At 34.8% G+C, this 24967-nt stretch overlaps 1 long non-coding RNA gene across 3 annotated transcripts in view; it reads right to left on the bottom strand.

Annotated features, from left to right (window-relative positions):
• The window catches only part of LOC143651488 (uncharacterized), a 33877-nt gene that overhangs the window by 4203 nt on the left and 4707 nt on the right, over nt 1-24967 (bottom strand). Inside the window, exons 2-4 of one of the 3 annotated variants that reach the window (XR_013159973.1) lie at nt 13139-13864; nt 12335-12395; nt 10247-10335 (exon numbers count right to left, since the gene is read on the bottom strand). This is a non-coding gene — a long non-coding RNA (uncharacterized LOC143651488). Of the gene's footprint in view, nt 1-10246; nt 10336-12334; nt 12396-13138; nt 13865-24967 lie in introns of those variants that run through there. The other 2 variants (XR_013159972.1, XR_013159974.1) reach the window with 2 other exon arrangements.

Below are 24967 nucleotides of genomic sequence, written 5' to 3'. Positions count from 1 at the left end.
ATCAATCACCCACATCTAATGATCCTCATTACGATATGTCGCTCCCAACTTCCCGTTACACTGAGGCATCCTAGAATCGTAAAAGTAGATAGAACACCCTTCTAAAAAATTTCTTTCTCTCCTAATTTTTTATCACCAGTCAGGCTCTGGGCTGCTTCTGGTGCAATCAGCTAAGAACAACACCTCCCACATTTCCAGTGCAGCTCAGTCGGCTGTCCTTGATGCTTCAATACCAGGAAGAAAAAATTAATTTGTGATTTTTTAGTCACTACTATTTTACCACTTTTACTATTGTTTCCCTAAACTGACCCAAAGGCATTTCATCTTCCCTTTGTGGGTTTTAGTTACCATTTAGTCATACAAAAGTTGCTCTGTTCACTCAGCGTTCCCAATCCTTTCCTCCCTCTAGGATATTTTTGTATAATTGGCATGTTATGTGTCTGAAGTGTGCTTTGATTTTGCCTAATGTCTGCCAAAAACAGCTATGCCAAAAAATAAATAAATCAAAATGGATGACTTAGAAATCTTGATACAAATGGAAGGAATTAGCACAATGTAAATCACAAGTTTGATTTTTCACATCAAATGACTATAACTAGTGATTACAGTTTATGACTATTTAACAGATTTGCCACAACATAAATAGATCAGAGGCCACGAGATGGTACCTGAATTAAAGGTAAACACACTGTCCCCTGTGTGGATATCCACAGTCATCATTTTAGCATGTTCTTGCCATTGTAATTACTCAGAAATACAATAAAGATAGCTCCATTAGAGCATTCTGTCTAGTGTCTGCATGAGAATGTATTTGCATTCTTTTCCCCTAAGATTCCCATTATTTTCCGCTAGAGAGCGTCATTTAGAGATCTTTCCTGATAATCTGTCTACATTTTCCTTGAGCTAATATCACTTTATGACTATAGACCCTTTTAGGTCATTGCCAAATAATTTTTCTTCCACTATAATATTTCTAATCCATTAGAAATGGATTTTGTTCCCTTCTAGGATATAATTTTCCTTAGCTCTGTTAGCTATTTCTTTCATAGCAATGTTATGTCCTAATGAGTGAAAGAGTCTCCCTTTAAGATAATAAAAATATGCTTGCAGGCATTTTCACATTCCAAATATGTTTCCTCTGTTTGGTATTTAGAGGGTTTTCTTTTTCTTTTGCATGGGCATGCACCAGGAATGAAACCCGGGTCTCTAGCATGGCAGGCAAGCCACTGTGGCCCACCCAGGAGACACTGACTTTTGAAATCAGTAAAAGGATATTTCTTATTTGAGTCACCTACAAATAGCAACTGCAAATTCAAAGAGTAGAAATAAAGTTCTGCTTCTCAAACACTTTTAGAATTCAGCCTTATTGGACTGAGTGGAACACTAGTAGCTCAAGAGGTATAATGTATGTGGTTGAATGGAAATGTTAGCTCCATCCATCCATATGAATTTGTCATCTAGATGAAACTGATGTCAAAATGCCAAATACTGTATTCTTATGAATTGGAACAAAACGGACATGTATTTCTCAGGATCACATGACGAAGTTCAAGAGTACACAAGGTATTGGTAAATCCATAGGCTTCAAGTTTAGCTCAAGTACATAAAAATGTAGTATGTTCTGAAATCAAATATGAGCAGAAAAATTGGGAAACTAAACACTTTTTAATAAGCTACGTGAACTTGCAGTGATTCAAATAAAAGACTCAGCATTTCTAATATGTAATATGTTAGGTTCTGAAGTATTGGTGAAAATGATTCCCAACTGTAAAACCTATTAAGCCTTTTCAGTTACAAAAGCATCCGAAGGACACCTTTAAGAAAGGAAATAGCAAGTGCTTCACTTTATAAAAAAAAAAAGTATTACAAGAATAGAAATAAATCCTTATTCAAAAACCTGCTCTTAGTTAATAGTTTAAAATGAATTTTAGTTTTGATCCGACATACTCAACCTAACGTCCTGTTCTGTTTTAATTAATAAATCCTCATAGATTTATTTGTACATATTTTGATAGTTCTTTCAACTCGAATTTTTAAAAGCATGCCCGTAGGTCTGTGTGAGAGTCTGTGTACATGTATAAGCAAAACATCTCACTTTTTCAAATTTCATATAATTAGAGTTTCAAACTTAGAAATGCAGCAAAAATAAAAAATGGGAAATGATTAGATAAAACCTTCAAGCAGCAAAAATTTGTTACTCACAATTCATGCAATAAATTTATAATCTTTATGTACATAAGAATCTCTGAGCCCATCTACTCTTAATTTAGACAAAATTCTACCATGTCAGGAGTTTTAGTTTCAAAAGAATTAGATGTAATGCATTGAAATGGCAAGGAGTTTTTTAGGGGCAGACACACTAAATGAAACAATAGCTAAAATCTGAGAATCTGAAATTGAGAAAAAGGCAGAGAATTTATATAAACCAAGTATAGAAGACCTACTACCATTAGTTGGCTGAACTAAGATTCAGTAGAAGATTCTACTTTTTCTAGCTTTTCTTAGCTGAATAAGATTCTATTGGACTGACCCTCATGCTGATGATATCTATAAATTCTGGACATGATACAGAAAATAGTTGCCTGGAGGAATGGGACAGTGAAGAGAAGCAAGCTTAGTCTAGTGAAGAGTCTATACCTTCAGGAGTATAATTGTAAGAATGAAGTTACTATTTTCATGACTTTTTTCTCCTACAGCCAGTCTCAGCCATTAAAATATCTGAAGCCATTAAAATATCTACTGGGGCACCAGTAGGAAATAGCAATCTTTTTGGCCTGTGTAAAACAGAAAATTTAATCTGGGACTACCATAGCCACTGGTCATAGAAGAAATTTAGAAGGGAAAGAAACAAAAAAGATTCCAAATTCTGTCTACTTATTTCTCTAGATGTCTCCAGAGCAGACATTTGAGGAAGAGACTGAAAGCAGCTCCTAAAATGAAAGATCTGAAGTAAAACCAAAGGTGCCACCAAAGAAATCTGCACTAAATGGCTCAGTCAATTGCCTGCTGAAACAAAACCTAAAATAATATCAATTCTATTCGAAATCTTACAGAAATTTCAAGAAGAGAGAATACTTTCCAGCTCATTCAATGAAGCCACCATTATCTTGATACTAAAACAACATAAAGACATTAGAAAGAAAGAAACCCATAAATCCAAATCCTGCATGAACAGAGATGAAAAGTATGAAATTATTAGTTATATATTATATATAAAATATATTACTAAGCATGTATTTAATATATGAGACCAAAAAATCCAAACATGATCATGACAATAGATGCAGAAAAAGCAACTGACAAAATCCATGTATTCCTGATTAAAAGTTCAGCAAACTAGGAATAAAGAATAACATCTTCAACCAGATAAAAACATACAGCTAACATCATACCTCGGCATTTCTGCCCTCACCATGTTTATTCAACTTTTCATGACAGTGCAATAAGACAAAAAAAAGAAATAGAAGGTTTTAAGCTCAAAAAAGGAAGAAATAATGCTGTTTTTATTTGCAGATGATATAATCATCTATGTAGAAAGTCCGATGAAATCTTCAAAGAAGCTTCTAGAAATAATAAGTGATCCAACAAGGTTACAGGATACAAAATCAATTTTATTTCTATATTCTAAAACAACAATTAGAAACTTTAAGAAGCAATGCCATCTTATCACCCAATCATTCTATCCTTAGTTATTTACCCAAGAGAACTGAAAGCATCTGTCCATATAACAACTTGTACAAAAATATTCATATTCATTTTTTTATCTGTAATAGTTTTTTTACACAAATGTCCATCATTGGTGAATGAATAAAGAAATGTCAATGTATCCTAAAATGGAATGATACTCAGAAATGTAAAGTAAATAAATATTTGTTAAATGCAATAACATGAACCTCAAAATAATGATGCAGAGTGAAAGAAACCTGGTTTAAAAAAAAATACATACTGAATTATTCCATTTATATAGAGAATCAAATGCAAACTAAGCTAAGGTGACAAGAAGCAGATCAGATTGGTAGGGGATGGAAGTGGCTCATGGAAAGAATTTTAAAATGGTTCAAGGAAACATTTGGAGATGGATTTGTTCATTTTCTTGATTTTGGGGGTAGTTTCATGGTTATACAGGTGTCAATTGTACTTTTTAAATATATGCAGTTTGCTGTCTGTCAATTATACATTTAAAAGCTGTAAAAATTAAAAAGAAAGATTGGGAGGATAGTAAAACCATTGGTATTTCTTATACAAGTATCTTTGCCCATACGTCTCAGGAGGTTTTAAGAAAGAATAAAGGCAACATAACACTTAAAAAAAAGAAGCAATGCCATGGTTTTCATTTCTCAGCTGTTAAAAAACACACCATAAAATGGGTAGTTTTAAGAATAGGAATTTCTTGGTTCACAATCTCAGAGGCCTGAAGGTTTGCTTTCACCTAGGGCAGGTGTCTCTTGGCTGGCTGGCAATCTTTGTGGTTCATTGGTTTTTCCATCAAATGGTCATGCTTTCTCCTTTCTCCTCCACCTTCTGTTGACTTTCAGCTTTTGTACTCCATGTGGCTTATTTCTCCATCTGATTTTCACTCTGCCTAAAAAGAACTGAGTTATTTAGATCAAAACTGAACCTGACTCAGTGGGGTCTCACTGTAACTGAAGTACCATCTTGAAGTGATCGTATTTACAAGTCCACACCCACCAGAATGCCAACCAAGATCAAGAACCATGTACAATCCTCCACAACCCTATCTCATAGCATAGAAATGTGAAGTATCTAGGAATTAAGCTGATAAAACATGCTCAAGACCTATGCACTGAACACTATAAAACGTTGCTGAAAGAAATCAAAGAAAATGCTATAAATGGAGAGATTCGTCTTGTTCTTGGGCTAGAGGACTTAATATTATTAAAATATCAAATTTTCCACAAATTTTGCTACAGATTCAATGCAAACCCAATTAAAATTCCATTACGACTCTTCTTCTCAGAAACTGACAAGCTGATTCTTAAGTCAAACAGAAATTCTAGGATCTAGAACTGCCAAAACCTTGAAAAAGAAAACCAAAATTGGAGGGCTAATACTGTCCAATTTTCATGTGGACTATAAAGTTCCAATAATTAAGCTAATGTGATACTGGCATGAAGAATAGACTAGAAGGCTTAGAGATAAAAGCACACTGTCAACTGATTTTTGACAAATGTTCAAAGGCAATTCAGGTGAGGTATGATGGTCTTTTAAAGAAATTTTGCTTGAATATTTGAATAATCACATGTAAATTAATGAACTTTGATTACACCTTTTACCATATAGAAATATTTACTCAGAATTGATTATAGATCTAAAATAGCAGACGTCCCACAAAGATGCCAATGGGAAATAAACATGTGAGAAAAAGCCTGAAATGATTAGCCATCAGGGAATGTAATTAAAACCATGATGCAATACCAGTACACATAAATAAGAATGGGTAAAATTAAAACACTGACAAAGCCATGTGTTGGCAAGAATCTGCAAGAGCTGGAATATTCAGGCATTGATGGTGGAAATATCAAATGCTACAACAACTTTGTAAAACATTTTGTCAGCTTCTTAAAGGGTTAAACATACACCTAAACTATACCTACATTCAAGTCTAGGTATTTACCCAAGAAAAAATAATTCAAAACATGTACATGAATGTTCATAGCAATTTTATTTGTAATAGTCAAAATATTTAAACAACTTAATTGTACATTCAAATGTGAATAGATAAATAAATAAATTGGCCTCTATCTATATATATGGATTACTACTTATAATTAAAAAGGCAAAATCGGAGTGAAATATTCATCTATACTACATGGAAATATTTCAAAATGATTATGCTGAATTAAGAAACCAGGTTTCAATAAGAGTGCATTTAGTATGATTCTATTTACATAAAACTCTAGAATACATGAACTAATCTACAGTATGAGAAAGCAGATGAGTGGTTGCTTGGGTGCAAAGAAGAGAGAAGAATGGAGGTATCACAAAGTGACAAAGGTCATAAGGAGACTCTTGGAGGTGATGGAGGTAATGGATATCTTCGGTACCTTGACAGTGTTAATGGTTTCATAGGCATACACACACACACAACCCTATGTCACAACTTTTCAATTATACAGTTTAAGTGTGTGCAATTTATTGTGTACAGCTCAATAAACCTGTTTAAAATCACAACATACTCAAACTTTCCATCCTAAATATTGAAAAGGAAAGTAGTACTGAAAAGGAAGTACAGAAAAGGAAATTTATAGCTCTCAATCTATATATTAGAAAATAAAAATGATGTAACTCAATAATTTAAGTTTCTGCCTTAAGAAACTAGGCAAGCCAGATCATGTTAAAATAGAAGGAAAGAAAAAATAATTAAATAAAGAGCAATAATCAATGAAATGGAAAATGAAAAAAATGATAAGAGAAAATCAATGAAACCTAAACTTGCTTTGAATTATTTGAAATGATCAAAGAAATTGATAAATGCCCAGCTGGGATGATGGAAGTCGAGAGAGAGAAGGAAAAGTTGGAGGAAGAAGACATAAATGAACAATATCAGGAATAAAAAAATGGGACATAATTTACAGACATTAAACAAATAAGGAAATATTGTGAACAGCTTTATGCAGGTAAATTTGAAAATTTAAAAATAATGTAAAAAATTTCTGGGAAGACAGAAACTACCAAAATGAATTCAAGAAGAAATAACAACTTGAATAGCCTTAAATCAATTGAAAAATCAAATTTGTATCTAAAATCATCCCACAAATAAAACACACCCATATGGTTTCACTGGTAAACCTAAGCATGAAACGGAGAAATAACACTAATCTTACACAAACACTTTTAGAGAGAAGGGAACACTTTCCAACTCATTTTATAAGTCTAAGACCTGACAAAGACATTACAAGAATAAAGAATTAGAGAACAAAATTCCTCATGAATACACATATGAATTTCTTTCACCAAATCTTAGCCAGTCAAATGCAACAACATATAAAAATGATAAAATATCAAAATAAAGTGGAGTTTATCCAGGTAGCTTAACAAAGTCAATACAATTCATCACCTCAGTACAGAAAGGAGAAGAGCACCATATAATCATTTCTCTAGAAGCAGGTGTATAATAAAATTCAAAATTCAATACACATGTAAAATAGACATTTTCAGCAAACCAGTAGCAGTACAAAATTTCTTCACCCTGATAAAGGCCATTTTTCATAAAATTTACAACCAACACCATATTCTGTTGTAAAATATTGAATTTTTTGCATAAAATCAAAATGTAAGGATATTATATAGCACCTTTTCTATTCAACATTCTACTAACAATTTTAGACAGCACAATAAGGCAATAAAGAGAACTAAAAGCCATGCATATTACAAAGAAACAAGTAAAGTTGCCTATATATTCAGGTGACATAACTGCGTACATAGAAATTCTAAGCAACCTACCCAAAAATCTACTAAAACAAACAAGGGAATTTAACAAGCTTGCTGAATACAAGATCAATATACAGAAATCAATATATTTGCATACTGGAAATGAGCAATTACATAATGAAAAAAATTAAATACATTTACCATACCACAGAAATCAATCTAGATATATTATGTTCATAGATTGACACATCAAGGATTTGTATGATATCATTTCTCTCCAAATTGATCTATAGATTGAATGCATTCCCAATCAAAATTTTAGGTTATTTTTATCACTGACAAACCCATTCTAAAATTAACATGTAAGGCAAAGGGCCAAGATTTGCCAAAACAATTTTGAAGCATTCAAAAAGTCCAGCCGCCTATAGCTATTTTATATAAAGTATTAAAGAAGGTAATGGATTTTGATTTATTGAAGTAGAACAGTCAATATTAAAGCATAGACAATTTTAGCAGGTTTACAGATATCTCTTGTATTCTTGAAAGATTCCCATTATATAGTCCATTCTTTTAATCCTGGAAATAAATTCCAGCATAATCATTAGAGTTCCTTTGTTATTCCACGATCTTATCATGGCATATTGGTGCTAGATTCCTGAACTGGCTCTTTATCCAATACACAGAAATGGGAACCAAACTATTCAGTAGAGAAGATGGATTAAACATAGCTGTGATGGAATCTAGTGCCCATGACTTTCAGGATACCAGTAAAGTGATTTATAGTCACAGTAGTGACTCCACTGAACTCAAGAAAGCCCCTAAGCATGATTTTGAACTGGGGCTTCGATCGTAGATGTTTTGAAGTAACTAATGTAGCTTTAAAATATTTTGAGACTTAGCTACTGCAAAAAATATATATATATGTATATATATATGTTAAAATAAATGCATAAACTATAAGTAAATGTGACAAAAGAGGAAAGAAATGAAAAGAGGAAAAGAAAGGAAGAGATGATCATGCAATAAATAACTATTATAACACAGCACAGAATAAGTGGCTGAGTTTATATTCACCCCCAGTGTGTGTTACATTTAATGGACCTGCTATAGGTCGTTGTCACAGTGATATAAGCCCACATTGCAGCTAAACGCACCAGTAAATATGCTATTCACTTTAGTTAAAATTCGCCTTGAAATCTAGTCTCCATAAAACTAGAACTCAGGTGATTATTATTGCTTTTCATATATATATATATATACACTATATATATATACTGTATATATAGTAAAAGGTTGACAGATTTTTCAGGGTGATATTACAATTAATGGACAAACCTCTCAGCACTCAGAAAGTCATAAATTATTTCTCAAAGTCAAGTAACTTCAAATTGCATTCTGTTGACTAAAGTCTAATCAAGGTTTGCCTATTCCAGAACTGACTAACAGAGCTGCACTAGTTCTCATTGTCACACGTACCTTTTGTCTTTGGGACACTCTCTAAGGACCACAACACTTTGCTTCTTTCACAGAAGCTGCCTTATGGTTGCAATATATTTTCTTCTCTCAGAAACACCCAAGGCTCCAAAAGAAAGGGGAAACCCAGATGCAAAATATCTCGTGATCTCTCCTATCCCCATATAAAGGAACTTTAGTACTACAGGAGTACTTCAATTCAGGTAGCCAGATGTTTTTTTCCAGATTATGTTACCACAAAATACAGGCTGCCATTTTTTTATAAAAGAAATATCAACCTTTTAAGTATGAACTATAAATCCCATTTGTTCAATTATACAGCAAAATACAATGTATCAAATGCCAGAGGGGGGGTGAGAGAACCCTTGTTTAATAATCAATCATCATAAATGCAAATATATATGCAAGTGAAATAAAATTCATAAAGACTGCTTGTAAACAGGGAAGTGCTATGCAAACAAAAGACTTCCTTGGGTTTCTTCCTATCAGGTTCATTGATTATAAAGCTATAATGTTGCCAATAGTTTTGGATAACTCTATTTTTCCTTAAGAATAATTATTAAAATGCTTTACTGCTTTAAAATAGATGTAAAGGAGAAAGAAGACTTCATTAACCCAGACAGTGCAGTGTGAACTTATGGGATCAGAGAATTGGTGCTATCCTAAAGTGAGATATTCTGTATATTAGATTGATATACTTAGCAAAAAAGAGTGGAGTTATTGGATTAAGACTTTGTATAAGTACAAAAAAAATGTCAGAAAGAAAGTAAGCATTAGAGACCCTTTCTTTTGTGTGTGGGTGTCTTTGTATTCTGTTTATTTTAATTCATTATATAGATTCTGTAATTTTTCAAAGGTAAAGACTTTGCAGTTTAATTTATGTGATTATCAAGAGAAGCTATGCAGAAAGTGGACAATTTGGGGGGCAGTGACTATCAGGTTTATGAATGCAAAAGTTAAAAGGAAACCTAGTTTCATCACAAATATCCGTTAGTCAGCAATCGACCTTATGTAAAGTAGCCAGACACCCTGAAACATTTAAGCAGCTAAAATCACCGATTTTTTTGTTACGTACAATGGGGGATACTCAAATAACATGTGTCATTTCAATTCTCATCCAGATAAACAACCTCTTTTCAACCTTATCTGGTTGTTAGCTAGAGTGTAGGACTGTGAAATTTTGATTGGAAAGCGAGACCAAATATTTGAAATGCCTGACCTTGTGTTGTAGACAAAGCCATCTGTCATTTCTGAGCTCAGTCATAGTTGCTTCCACTTTTCTGGATGGTGGCCAAGGCAGGCCACTCCTCTGAGGGTTTTCCACTACTGCCAATATCCATTGTCTGAAATGTACTCACATTCTAAATTGCTTAGAAAAATCCTTTGTGAGTTTGTCAGAAAAAGTCGGTTTCTCACTCATCCACTTTTTTCTCCCTCTAGTCTCTTTTCCTTCCTCCTCCAGCCCAATCTCTGAGGAAAGTAAGGGAGAGTCTGAAAAGCTCATTCAAGCTCTTTAGACAGCAGATATAATGGCAACCAAGTGAAAGGAGCTTCTTTTTGCTTAATAGAAAACTGACAGGTTAATCAGACCTTGATAAGAATAGTTGGAACTCAGGACCAGTGTGTGCTAATGAGGATTAAAGTTAGATATGAGTGAAGTGATCAGAGCAGAATCTGTAAGGAAATTCTTAAAAGCTAAATCATTCATAAGGCATTATCACTTATTTTGAAAACCATAGTCCCACATTTATATATATATATATATATATATATATATATATATATATATATATATATATATATATATATATATATATATATATATATGTTTATATTTGTATACATGTGAAAAGAACATGGAAAGAAACAAACTTCTATATAATTTGAATTGCTAAAACTATCATTATATTAAAAGAAAAAAAATTAGGTGCTTAAAAAATGTGAAAATTTCTATTTTTAAATCAGTCCTGAAGCTATATCATGTCATGTCTGCAGCCACTTTTAAAATATTTTCCCTAAAGGTAACATGATAGAGTGAGAGCAGAAAGCTGGATGTGCCAACCATAAGTTTATATTTGGCTGTTGATAATTTGCCTTTGACATTCCTCGTCTGTGAACCAAAAGAACTGAATCAGGTACCTGCTATGGTCTCTCCCTGATCTAAAAACATAATCTGGTTTTACATAAGCAAAGTTAAACATTCTGCTGGTTTGAATCTGTTGTGTTGAACAAGATGTTCCTTTAATCCATCCCTGTGGGTGCTGACATACAAGAGGTGGGAACTTTTGCTTAGGTTGTTTCCATGGAGATGTGACCCAGCCCATTGAAGGTGGGTCTCAACCCCTTGCTGGAGTCCTTTATGAAAGGATAAAAGGCAGAGACATTTTGGAGAGCGCTCCGAGAAGCTAAGAGAGGAAAATGTCCACAGAAGCTCAGAGATATTTTGAAGAGAACAACCAGCAGATGTTGCCATGTGTCTTCCCATGTGACAGAAGAACCCTGGATGCCAGCAGCCTTTTCCAAGAGAAGGTATCTTCCTCTTGATGCCTTACATTGGACATTTTCATGGGCTTTGTTCTGTAAATTTCTAACCTAATAAAATCCCATTGAAAAAGCCAACCCATTTCTGGCGAATTGCATTCTGAAGGCTCCAGCAAGCCAAAACAATTATACAGGGGCATTCAAAGTTATTTCAGCTGTTTAAATCATTGTTAAGACGTGATATTAACTAATTTTACAAAGAATTTGTCTTTTTTGGCAAACAATATACTCATAATGACACTGATGAAACCCAAGGTGACTGGAGTTGCCCGTTTTAACCCTATTGACCTTTGAACACCAGGCAATAGTAGGTGCCTGATAAATATTTGATAAATGGCTGAACAAATCCTTAAATATACATCTTTTATACTCAGAGATCTAGTTCATGCAGTGGGGAATATCAAATCAGTATTCGGCATCATTTTTGGAAAAATTAATATAAATAAACAGCAAACATATCTATTTTGCTGAATTTTTGTTTTCTGTTTAGCAGTATTTGAAGAACTTTATTTTCAGAACCAGTTATTTAAAAGCCTTTTATAACCCTTATTTAAAGAATATAATTGTAAGGGTATGCAATGCATGTGGAAATATTGATGAATGTATTTCTCATATGAATTTGACACCTGAGACGTACATATCTGAACTACAGATTAATCAGCACATGAACATGGGCTACTGTGTCTTACTGATTAATTATGCTGAATGATAAATATGGGTTTAATCACTTTACTTGATAGATGTAGGGAGCTCGCAAATGACAGTCACCATACCATTTTTCAATAAACTGTTTTCTAACCAGCTTACTGCAAAAACTTCAGGAAGTTGATGTTCCAGAAAAAAAAAAAGCATGATTTTCCATGCATCACTTTATCTTGCTACAAATTTATTGTAAAGTTTGTTCCCTGACCACAATAGTCATACTTACATAAATGTGATAATTATTCAGAAATTTCATTCTTTGGACGTCTGTCTGTCTCATGCTGGAGCTGGAAAGCATAATTTAAAAGGTTGATAGGATTCATGATCAGGTTTATAATGTTTAAGAAGTGACTCTTTAAGCTAGAAACCATCCCAACTTATGGTTAAAATTATGTCTAAAAACAAAAAGAAGAAACATATCTACAAATCAACTCTTCTTCTTAGATTGCTTTAGACTTGAAAAAGGGAAGAGGCAATTGATCATTCTCTAATTGAAAAACCCAAAATGTATTGTATAGCTAATATTTTCATTCTAGACATTTTAGTAAATAGCCCTTAAGAAGAAAAGTAAATAATCTCTAGAACAATGAATTTAATAAATTTGTAGCAACTCTTCCAACCCACATCAAAATTGATCCTTATCTCTCTTTCTTCCATTACAATTTGTACTTCTATCATGGCATTTTTCATAGTATTATAATTTGCTAGAGATTCCTGTGTACATTGTTTTCCCCTTTATTAGAGGTAGTGTGGCCTGGAAAGCAGTGGTCATTATCTCTTATTTAACCCTGTTTTCCACAATGCTGAAATAGTTCCTTACAGGTAGTATATGCTCAATAAAATCTTATTGAATTATATTGAAGTGATGTATAGATGACCACAGAGGAAAAAATTAATTTGCCCATACATGACTTCCCTAAATCCTTTCAATTGTAAGTAAATTGCCTTAAACCTAAACCCCACTCAGGTCCTGCTGAGACAGGATATGTGTAAAGTCTCCTTCTAATGAGTGGGCATAGTCTAGCAATACCTGCAAGTGCCAGGATATTTGTCAACATGCAGCTTCTCCTGCTCTCTGCCAAATCTGTGCAGATCTCATGAGTCCTCTTCCACGCTGTTCCTTAGTTAGCATATTAGTCTCCTGTGAGACATTGGGTCTGGCCTGATAAACTACTGGGTTAATTGAGGAGACTTTGTTTTCTGGACTAGCTCCCTGCCAATGCTTTCTGCCAAAATCCAAGCCTAATCATGAATTCAATTAATGATACTCTCCAGAAACTTCAGTTGCTGATACCAGCTCTTATTTTCATACAAAATCTTAACCTATCCCCACCATTTGTGCTGTGTCTAAAGCTGTGGAAAAGTTCCCACTACTCCTTCAACAGGCAGCAGCCACCATTCAGGGGTTAAACCAAGGTATTAGGATCTTGGATAATACATGGCTGGTTTGAGACTTTATCAGCAGTTGGGTATGATTTCTGGATGTGTCTTCAAAAGGTGGGAGACTAGTGGCAGAATTGCAGGTTGAAAACACCTTTCTGTGTAAATTCCAAGATCAGGACAATCACATTCAACTGGGTTCCTTAGCTCTGCCAATTTCTTCTTAATTTTTTTAAGTTTCAGTTTCTTCTGTAGTTCAATAGAAATAATAACTGCCTTATTGTAAGGTTTAAGTGCTGAAGGCGGAAAAAGCCTAGTATAGTGACTGGTTTCTCAGTGTTCAATAAATGTTAGCTATATTCCATTTCTTCTTTCCCTATAAGAAAATAAGACTGCAGTTAACAAAAACAGATCAGGCAGACCCAGTGGCTCAGCAGACAGGGTTCTCGCCTCCATGCCAGAGACTTGGGTTCAGTTCCTGGTGCCTACCCACATGAAAAAAAAAATCGGAGAAGTGGCCCTAGTGTTGAAAGAGATTGAAGATCCAAGAAATTGCTAGAAAGATTTAATTAGCTCCACTTTAAATGGCCCTAAGTTAAGGTGTAGAGTGGAAAGACAACCCCCAGTGGTGCTTAACCCTAATAAACTGAGTTCTGTGTTGATATTCACAGACCCATGCCTTGTGCCACACCAGTGCTCTAAGGCAAATACTATGCACATGGTGAAAGCAGCACTTAAAGGCAGGTCTGGCCCTTCATTTGTGGAACTAAGGATAATAATACAAAAGGAGGTCCATGTAATTTATGCCTAAGCATTTAAAAGTTGTAAAATCAAGCTATCAGGTTATTAAATAAAATATGACCTATCCTTTGATGTGCAAGCATACCTTCACATAACTGGGAAAGCCAGATTTGAATTTACAATTCATGGACACTTTGAAGTTTCCTACTAGAACATTGTGTTGTAACGGGAGTTGTGATGGTGCAAGGAGATCTGTCTCCAGGACCCCAGTCTATTCCTGCTTAGGTCTTTATGGTGAAGGTCTTGCTCCATTCACCTTCTTCAAAAGGAACCCCTTAGACATTTATAGGACATTGCATCCTACAACAGCAGGATACACCTTTTTCTCAAGTGCTCATGGATCATTCTCAAAGATAGACCATATGCTGGGTCACAAAGCAAGTCTTAACAAATTTAAAAAGATTGAAATCATACACAACACTTTCTCGGACCATAAAGGAATGAAGTTGGAAATCAATAATAGGCGGAGTGCCAGAAAATTAACAAATATGTGGAGGCTCAACAATACACTCTTAAACAACAAGTGGGTCAAAGAAGAAATTGCAAGAGAAATTAGTAAATACCTCGAGGCAAATGAAAATGAAAACACAACATATCAAAACTTATGGGACGCAGCAAAGGCAGTGCTAAGAGGGAAATTTATTGCCCTAAATGCCTATATCAGAAAAGAAGAAAAGGCAAAAATGCAGGAATTAACTGTCCACTTGGAAGAACTGGAGAAAGAACAGCAAACTAATCCCAAAGCAAGCAAAAGGAAAGAAATAACAAAGATTAGAGCAGAAATAAATGAAATTGAAAACATGAAAACAATAGAGAAAATCAATAAGACCAGAAGTTGGTTCTATGAGAAAATCAATAAGATTGATGGGCCCTTATCAAGATTGACAAAAAGAAGAAGAGAGAGGATGCAAATAAATAAGATCAGAAATGGAAGAGGAGACATAACTACTGACCTCAGAGAATAAAGGAGGTAATAACAGGATACTATGAACAACTTTACGCTAATAAATACAACAATTTAGATGAAATAGATGGGTTCCTGGAAAGACATGAACAACCAACTTTTACTCAAGAAGAAATAGATGACCTCAACAAACCAATCACAAGTAAAGAAATTGAATTAGTCATTCAAAAGCTTCCTAAAAAGAAAAGTCCAGGACCAGATGGCTTCACATGTGAATTCTGTCAAACATTCCAGAAAGAATTAGTACCAACTCTCCTCAAACTCTTCAAAAAAATCAAAGTGGAGGGAAAACTACCTAATTCATTCTATGAAGCCAACATCACCCTCATACCAAAACCAGGCAAAGATATTACAAAAAAAGAAAACTACAGACCAATCTCTCTAATGAATACAGATGCAAAAATCCTCAATAAAATTCTAGCAAATCGTATCCAACAACACATTAAAAGAATTATACATCATGACCAAGTAGGATTCATCCCAGGTATGCAAGGATGGTGCAACATAAGAAAATCAATTAATGTAATACACCATATCAACAAATCAAAGCAGAAAAATCACATGATCATCTCAATTGATGCAGAGAAGGCATTCGACAAGATTCAACATCCTTTCCTGTTGAAAACACTTCAAAAGATAGGAATACAAGGGAACTTCCTTAAAATGATAGAGGGAATATATGAAAAACCCACAGCTAATATCATCCTCAATGGGGAAAAATTGGAAACTTTCCCCCTAAGATCAGGAACAAGACAAGGATGTCCACTATCACCACTATTATTCAACATTGTGTTGGAGGTCCTAGCCAGAGCAATTAGACAAGAAAAAGAAATACAAGGCATCAAAATTGGAAAGGAAGAAGTAAAACTATCACTGTTTGCAGACAATATGATACCATACGTCGAAAACCCGAAAAAATCCACAACAAAACTACTAGAGCTAATAAATGAGTACAGCAAAGTAGCAGATTACAAGATCAACATTCAAAAATCTGTAGCATTTCTATACACTAGTAATGAACAAGCTGAGGGGGAAATCAAGAAACGAATTCCATTTACAATTGCAACTAAAAGAATAAAATACTGAGGAATAAATTTAACTAAAGAGACAAAAAACCTATATAAAGAAAACTACAAAAAACTGTTAAAAGAAATCACAGAAGACCTAAATAGATGGAAGGGCATACCGTGTTCATGGATTAGAAGACTAAATATAGTTAAGATGTCAATCCTACCTAAATTGATTTACAGATTCAATGCAATACCAATCAAAATCCCAACAACTTATTTTTCAGAAATAGAAAAACCAATAAGCAAATTTATCTGAAAGGGCAGGGTGCCACGAATTGCTAAAAACATCTTGAGGAAAAAAAAACGAAGCTGGAGGTCTCGCGCTGCCTGACTTTAAGGCATATTATGAAGTCACAGTGGTCAAAACAGCATGGTATTGGCATAAAGATAGATATATCGACCAATGGAATCGAATAGAGTGCTCAGATATAGACCCTCTCATCTATGGGCATTTGATCTTTGATAAGGCAGTCAAGCCAACTCACCTGGGACAGAACAGTCTCTTCAATAAATGGTGCCTAGAGAACTGGATATCCATATGCAAAAGAAGGAAAGAAGACCCATATCTCACACCCTATACAAAAGTTAACTCAAAATGGATCAAAGATCTAAACATTAGGTCTAAGACCATAAAAGAGTTAGAGGAAAATGTAGGGAGATATCTTATGAAACTTACAATCGGAGGCGGTTTTATGGACCTTAAACCTAAAGCAAGAGCACTGAAGAAGGAAATAAATAAATGGGAGCTCCTAAAATTAAACACTTTTGTGCATCAAAGAACTTCATCAAAAAAGTAGAAAGACAGCCTACACAATGGGAGACAATATTTGGAAATGACATATCAGATAAAGGTCTAGTATCCAGAATTTATAAAGAGATTGTTCCACTCAACAACAAAAAGACAGCCAACACAATTACAAAATGGGAAAAAGACTTGAACAGACACCTACCAGAAGAGGAAATACAAATGGCCAAAAGGCACATGAAGAGATGCTCAATGTCCCTGGCCATTAGAGAAATGCAAATCAAAACCACAATGAGATATCATCTCACACCCACCAGAATGGCCATTATCAACAAAACAGAAAATGACAAGTGCTGGAGAGGATGCGGAGAAAGAGGCACACTTATCCACTGTTGGTGGGAATGTCAAAAGGTGCAACCACTGTGGAAGGCAGTTTGGCGGTTCCTCAAAGAGCTGAATATAGAATTGCCATACGACCCAGCAATACCATTGCTGGGTATCTACTCAAAGGACTTAAGGGCAAAGACAGAAACGGACATTTGCACACCAATGTTTATAGCAGTGTTTTTTACAATTGCAAAGAGATGGAAACAGCCAAAATGTCCATCAACAGAAGAGTGGCTAAACAAACTGTGGTATATACATATGATGGAATAATACGCAGCTTTAAGACAGGATAAACTTATGAAGCATGTAATAACATGGATGGACCTAGAGAACATTATGCTGAGTGAGTCTAGCCAAAAACTAAAGGACAAATACTGTATGGTCCCACTGATGTGAACGGACATTCGAGAATAAACTTGGAATATGTCATTGGTAACAGAGTCCAGCAGGAGTTAGAAACGGTAAGATAATGGGTAATTCGAGCTGAAGGGATACAGACTGTGCAACAGGACTAGATACAAAAACTCAAAAATGGACAGCACAATAATACCTAATTGTAAAGTAATTATGTTAAAACACTGAATGAAGCTGCATCTGAGCTATAGGTTTTTTTTTTTTACTATTACTTTTATTTCTTTTCTCTATATTAACATTCTATATCTTTTTCTGTTGTGTTGCTAGTTCTTCTAAACCGATGCAAATGTACTAAGAAACGATGATCATGCATCTATGTGATGATGTTAAGAATTACTGATTGCATATGTAGAATGGTATGATTTCTAAATGTTTGATTAATTTCTTTTTTTCCATTAATTAATAAAAAAAAAAAAAAGGAGCCCCTTAACAACTCATGGGCATGAAAGTGATAAAATTGGTGGTTGGACTCCTTCCAGTGGAAGGGCTATGAAATTTACTCAGCATCAAGTGGAAGAATATGGGATGAGATACCAGGTACTCAGAGTATGGTCTGGAAAAGTAAGGTATTGTCACTACTGAGGAGACCCCCTTGCCTGAGGTCTTATAGTTTCAGCCAGAGGAGAGCTACGACAGCACCCCTGAAACCCCTGGAAATCGGACAAGAGTTCTTCTTGCCCAATCTAAGTACAAGATGCTTAAGGGATGGTTTTCTTAATAGAAGAGAACATCACACCTGAACACAAGAGAAAGAGCTTTAGACTGTGAAGCAGAATGAGCTATGGCCAAGAATATATCTGACAAGCATTGCTGATGGGCTATGACAATAGTTTAGAGGAACTTTGCATTTGGGAAATTTTCTAATCTCTTTTTACCTTTGTTTTCTTCTTTCTTTCTCTTTTCCTGCCTCTATGATTGTTTTGTTGTATGGAATTGGTGTTTGGAGTCAGTTAGCAGAATAGATTATTTGTTCTTCAAGTCTTTTAAATAGAAAATTTTACATGCAGCTTTTATTTGGGGAATCAATCAATATCTTTATGTGAAAAGCCTTGAATTGCTCTTACAAATGATACAGCCACATAAGACGCTCTGACCAAAACTCCATCTCCAAAAGACAATAAAAGATTCTATTAAAAACAAGATTCTATAGCTTTAAAATAAAAATTTAAAACTTCTAAAATCGTGTCTTTTTTTTTCCCTATTTCTCACCTAAGAGAGCTTTCCAAACCAAGGATGGGAAATTAGCTATCTGTCCAGAATTGCTACATTTGAAACAGAATTCTGAATGACATGCAACTACTTAGAAACTGAGATTTTCATTATTCAGATTATCATACCACTAAGATTAAGATGGTAGTTCTTAATAACGAGCATAATTGGATGAATTTAAAGCTAGTAGGGAATTTTAAAATCATCAAGGGGTAGTGACATCTTTCAAAAGACTAAAAAGTCAAGTGATTAAGTAAGCTGTTCAAGGTCAAAGAGTTAGAGATTGGATTGCAACACAAGTGTGATGGTTTAAAGCTGTATTTATCCCAGAAAAGCAGGTTTTTTAAGGTGTATCCATTCCCACGGGTGTGGACTCATTATAAGTAGAATTTTTTGGTAAACAGGATCTTAACTTAAGAATACTTGTGACCCACCTCATACAGAGTGGGTCTTAATCCTCTTATTGGAGTCCTTTATAAGAAGATAATGACAGAATGAAGACAGTAAAAAGCACCAGAGAAGCTGAGAGAGGAAGCCACTAAAACCAGAAGCTGGAAACAACAAAACCCTGGAGAGAAGTGAGAAACCAGCAGAGGTTGCCCTGTGACAGAGAAGCTGAAGATTACTGGTAGCTGATCGTAAGGGACAAATCATCAACTGTTGATGTTCTGATTTGGACATTTTCACAGGGTAAGAACAGTACATTGTAAGTTAGTAAATACGCATTGTAGAAGCCAACCCATTTCTGGTATATTGCACTTCATCAGTTTCACTAAATCAAAACACCAGGTCTCACTTCCAAGTAAGGGGCTTTTCTCTGTAATAAAGTTTTGACTATAGGATTTTGACTATAGAATAGGAAAGTATTTCCAGATTTACTTGGAAGATTTAAAATACAAGCAAGAAATAACAGTAAGAAAAACAGGTAGAGGAAAGAGACACCTTTTCATACCTTAAACTGCCTAAAAAGGCCACTTTCTTGGGTCAGATAGATAAAAGAATACGACATCTCTTCCAGAATCTGGCATCTATTCTGGAATGAGTAATATATATTTTTCCTAAATAAACTGACTGACTAATTTAAGGAGAGAAACAAAAGAGGCAGAAAACCATAGCAAAGAGAATACTATCCAGGAATTTAAAATATAAACTAGGACTGAATTTGGTTTTAATCACCATCCCCTTATAAATTTCCATGAAGTACAGAACTCACAAGCACAGGAAGATAAGTCAAAGTCTTTTCCTCTACAGAAATCACTTTCTGAGTTGTTCTTTGGGGAAAAGAGCTGGGTTAAATGAGACCAAATGCTTTGCATGTTTGATTTGAAGTGAATCTGACAATGACACACCAAGGGGGTATCTGCATTAGTAGCCAGAGTTGATGCTGCTAAGCAGCAAGCTAGAGGCATAGAAATCTATAGCAATAGAGAATCAGTCTAAATAGAATTAATTTGGGCCTGTCTGTCTCTTTCAACTCTTGGGTCAGTGGTGTAGGGAGGACTGGCTGGGATTGCAAAGTGGCCTTGGACTAGTTTATAGTTGTAACTGGTTCTGTGGAATTACCCCATAAATTTAGCACACAAGGGAATGAAGGACTGAAGTAAAACTGATAAAAGGTCAGTGGATTCTCCACTGAAGTAGATTCCATTTTAAGTAAAGAAGCCCCAAGGGCAGAAGTTCCAGGAAATATGCTTGCAATGCTAATTCACTTGCCATCAGGACTTCTGCTCTCAGGCTGGGCCTATTTGTCACTAACTGGATAACAGCCAGATGACCTGGCAACTTCTCAACAGCAACTCAGATGTAGTCAATTGAGAAGTGGAAAACAGCCCTAATTCTGGCATGATGCTGGGAGTGGATTTCTGGCCACCTTACATGGAAAAAAAAAATGTATTTTATATAAAACACAGAAAAGATATGTGAAATTTTCTCCCAGAATCACAAAATTCTAGAGGTCATCTATTTCTACCTTCTTGTTCTATAGAAAAGCAAAGTTCCAGAAAGGTTAGAGAACAGAACCAAGATTACAGACCTAATAAGAATGGTCTTGAATCGTTTAGTAAGACTGGCTCCACTAATTACTGGCCATGTAACTTTGAGTGAATTACTTAAATCTTCTACATGTCAGCTTTCCTAAATATAAATGGGAGCCTACATTGAGATTACCGTAAATAATTCATACAATGTGGTTTGTTCAGTTGTGAGGCTATGACAAATGATCATTGAAAGCTAATTATTCATAATAACGATGATAATATGGTGATGACAATGATGATGACTTGACCATTATTATTAAATAGAAGGACAGGAATTGGTCTAGGGGTCTAAGACTGTGCCCTCTGATACTCATCAACCCTTTCAGAGTCAAAGTTAACTGCCATCAAATGAGAGTTTAGTTTAAAAGCTAAGTCTACTGAAAGAGCTAAATGAATTATAGGTAGGGCAAGGTCTGAAATCCTCTCGGGAGAACTGAAGAGATCGAGATGTATAAAGGACAATTAAAGAACTTAAAACATGCGTAACATGGAACCTGAATGGACATGGATCACCTCAGAGGGTAAACCCATGACTGTCATAGAACTCTGTCCTCTGTCTCATTGTATATAACATATATAACATGCTTTTCAAATACGAGGGTGAAATCAAGTTTAAGGGAGCAGATGTTAACAGACTAAAGCCAAAAGTTAAGCCAAAAATTAAAAATGAAATGGATATATTTAGATTTAAAAATCAACTGCTTGCACAAAAGACGGAGAAGACATATTTCAGCAGTAGCATATGTCAGAAAACCTGTAATGATGAAAGCAAAGTGCAGCAAAATTGGACAAAGAATCCACATACATTGGCATGTACCAGGTGAAAATTATGAGTAGATATTTTGTCATTAACTTTTAGAAACTGAACGACTATTACATCTCTGAAACAGCATCACAAAGCAAAAATGAAAGTCCTCAAGGAAAGAAATGGTTAAAAATGTGGAGGTCATATATATAAGCTGACAGATCCCAAGAAAGAAATTGAAAAATTGAAGCAATGTGGTAGTTAAGATGAAGAATACAAGAGTGAAAAAGCACTAAGAGTATTAAGGGCAGAGAGGATGGAAATATAGCAAGTTTCCAAAACATGACTGATGGGAAAATCTACAGGGACACACAAACCCAGATGTTTGTTGAACAGCATCTAAAATGAACTTGAAAATATAAACCAACAAATTTATATCAAGTCAAATGAGACTTCATTGTAAAGGCTATAGGCAACCAAAGTTGACTATGTAAAGACTGAGGAAAACTTGTTCCTTGAATCTGTTTTTGAGGAAATTACTAGAAGGCAAAGTTCAGCCTTCAAGAATGAAGGGGAAACCATAGCAACAGGCCTGGTAGGGAGCACTGAATAGTTAATAACTAGGAATCAAATGATATCATTGAAAGCTGACAGTTCAAATAATAGATGCATAAGAGCATTTAAGTCTACAATGATATTTATCAAAAAAGATTTAAAAATTGACTAAAATTGAGAAATAGAAGTGGGGGGGAGAAAAAGGAAATAGGCTGATTTTATAAACTCTTATAGAACAGAGATTCATCTAAAAAACAGGGTTAATTTTTACACAATATTATTTTAAAGGAATGCAATCCTTCACAAACATCAGAACTACATGCATAAATACACAGAAAAATGAATAAAATGGAGCTAATAGTAAAATACATATGCAAGGAAAGCTTGCATAAAAAATCAAAGTATTTTGACAGAAGTAAGAGCAAACCATATTGTATCTATAAATGCTAGAAGGCTGCACTCATCTATTAAAGTAAAAACAATGTTGAATTATTCCAGAACAAACTCAAAGCTTTGCAATGTGGACTCAATATATCTAAGAATAGTAATAGAAATCTATTAATTCATTGGCCTCCTTTTTATTATGCTTCTCTCACTCACTCCACTCTCTCTGATCTCCCTGCTCTTTTGGAACATGCCAGACCAGCGACTGCCACAGGACCTCTTTAATTGCTGTTTCCTTTGCCTTTTCTGGGACTTTCACATAGCCAATAACCTTTTACTTTTTAGTTCCTTCCTCAAATTTCCTGTTTCCAAAGAGACTTCATCAGTTAAAGTTCAGAGACAAATAAGTGGCAGAGAAGAAAACAACATAACTGTGCTGGCTTATATATGTGAAACACTTGCAAGAAGGTTAAACTTAATCATTGAACTAAGTTTTTAATAAAAGGACTTTACTTGCTGCCTTTGAAGGGAACTGAGTAAATGAGGGACAGTGAAGGGAGGAAGAATTTTCATTTGATACCTTTTTATACTTTTGGATATTTGAGCCATATACCTGTTTTATCTACTTTTAAAAAGTTTTAACATGACATCATATTGTGATGAGAAAAAAAAGAAGGGAACAGATCTCAAAAGGAAGTTGTTATGAGATTTCTTGGTGAACATGTGTTCTTATAGGAGTTTTAGACTAGGAGAAGGGATTAACTAGGGGGAATAGGAGAGTGGGTCTCCAGGTAGAAGGCAAAGAAAAAAGCAGTCTTATGTGAACAGCATTTTATGTTCATAGAGGTGTACCAGCTATTTAATATAACTGAACCATAAAGGATGAGATAGAATACAGACAGAGGTGAGGTGGAAAAAACAGGCCAGGTGAATACACTGCTTTAGGTCTCTTCCACCTCATTCTGAAAGCATTAAGAAGCCACTACTGAGTTCTAAGTGGACCTTTCAAAAAAAAAAAAGTCATTTCACACAGATGTTAGCGGACTTTAAAAAAATTGAATTAATACCACCTGCAATAACTTGTAATGTAAAACCCCTAAAGCAGCTAATTTTAAAACTCCATGAATACCTAGTTTTGGCAAGAAAGTGAAGAAATTTGAACTTTATACCCACTGGTGAGAGTGTGAATTGGTCTAACCACTTTGCATAGCAATTTGACAATCTATTTAATTTTAAAATGGCCATTTCCTGCATCCCAGCAATTCTACATCCAAGTTTATACACAGAAGAAAACACTCCCATAAAAGTACAAGGAAGCATGCCAGGATGTCATAGCAGCATTGTTTATCATAGCAAACATTGGAAAGGGCCCAAGTCTCCACAAATCAAATGTTGATACACACATTATAGAATATATACAGTTCAGAAGTTAAAATGAATAAAAGTTACATTATAGCACATGCAAAAAAAAAAAGAAAAAGCCATAATCAAATCATTCCTGGTAAGTAGAGTCCAAATATCCTATATTAATGTCCTACAATTTCTGTAACAAATTACCACAAAATTATTGGCTTAAAGTGATACGAACTTATTATCTTATAGTTATGGGTGTCAGAAATCTGATGTGGGTCTTATTGGCCTAAGATCAAGGCTTCAACAGGGCTATGTTCCTTCTAGAGCTCTTGGAGAGAATCCAGTTCCTTCCCTTTTCCAGTTGCTAGAAACTGCCCACATTCCCCCTTCTATAGCCCCCTTCTATCTTCAAAGCCAGCAATGCCGACCCAGTCATTCTCACATTGCACCACTCTGACACTGGCTTTTCTGCCACCTTTTCCCATCTTTTAAGAAACTTTATGATTACATCAAGCCTGCTTGACTAATCCAGGATAATTTTCCTATTTTAAGGTCAGCTGATTAGTAACCTTAACTACATCTGCAATCTTAATTTCTTCTTGTCATGTAGCATAATATATTCAAAGCTTCCAGGATTTAGGACATGCACATCTTTGGAGACCATAATTCTGTTTACCATATACCCTTAGTAATTGATGCTTTAGTCTACTCTGATTTATCAGCATAAGGTAAGGTCTGCTCAATATTGTAGGGGGTAATAGCGAAACTCTCATTTATTTGGATATTACCCAAAGTAACTGTGGAAACCAGGAAGCA

Source organism: Tamandua tetradactyla, chromosome 12 (genome assembly GCF_023851605.1).
Source record: "Tamandua tetradactyla isolate mTamTet1 chromosome 12, mTamTet1.pri, whole genome shotgun sequence".
NCBI lineage: Eukaryota > Metazoa > Chordata > Mammalia > Pilosa > Myrmecophagidae > Tamandua > Tamandua tetradactyla.
The sequence above is the reverse complement of the archived record's forward strand: the minus strand, read 5'-3'. Positions and strand labels throughout refer to the sequence as shown.